The sequence below is a fragment of the Leptonychotes weddellii genome, chromosome 9 (genome assembly GCF_054177405.1).
Source record: "Leptonychotes weddellii isolate Sample4059 chromosome 9, ASM5417740v2, whole genome shotgun sequence".
NCBI lineage: Eukaryota > Metazoa > Chordata > Mammalia > Carnivora > Phocidae > Leptonychotes > Leptonychotes weddellii.
In genome coordinates this window covers 91849245-91850154 of record NC_138377.1, presented here as the reverse complement: position 1 = coordinate 91850154, position 910 = coordinate 91849245, and positions in this window count along the sequence as shown.

The following is a 910-nucleotide window of genomic DNA, read 5'->3' as shown; positions in this document are numbered from 1 at the left end:
GGCGGGGCGGAGGGGCTGGAGCGGGCGGGGCGGAGGGGGCTGGAGCGGGCGGGGCGGAGAGCCACGGCGGGGGTTGGGGCGGGGCGGAGGGGGATGGGGGCGGGGCGGAGCGCGGCGGAGGGGGCTGGAGGAGGGGCGAAGGGGGCGCGGCAGAGGAGGCTGGAGGCGGAGCGGTGGGGGGCTGGAGAGGGCGGGGTGGAGCGCCGCGGAGGGAGTGGGAGGAGGGGCGGAGGAAGCTGGAGGAGGGGTGGAGGAAGCTGGAGGAGGGGCAGAGGGGGCTGAAGGAGGGCGGGGCGCCGAGGGGCGGGCTGGGGCAGGGCGGAGGGGGTTGAAGGAGTTGGGGGGGTTGGGGCGCAGCGGAAGAGGTTGGAAGCTGGGCGGAGCGGGGCGGAGGGGCCTGGAGGCTGGGCGGCGTGCCTCGGCGGGGCTGGGGCCGGGCGGAGGGGGGTGTGGCGATTGAGGCTGGAAGGCGGGGCGGGAGCGGGCCTCACCGCTAGGCTTTCCGCCCCTTTTGGCGTCTGGGGCCACCGTGATACCTAGGCCGCGTTCACTGGCGACTTTAGCTGAGGGCCCCGACCCCCGCCACTACCAACACCACTCACTGGTACACACTGATCAGGCAGGCCATCGGTGCCGGCGGGAGGTCACTAGGAAGACAGGAGGTTCCTCAGCCCGCTTTGGAGTCAGAACAGGGGAAAACTCAGATCAACTAAAGAAAAGCCCCTCTGGACAGCAGCAGGCTTCCGTTTCTAAATAAAGTTGTCCTTTCTATTTTTTAAGTTTTATTCTAAATAAACTTGTCTTTTTTAAGGCATATTTTGCCATTTGCACAGTTGTGGGAACTGTCGTGCTCTGTCATATATAATACCCATATAGCGGTAACCCAGGCGATAACTCATAATAGTAAAAG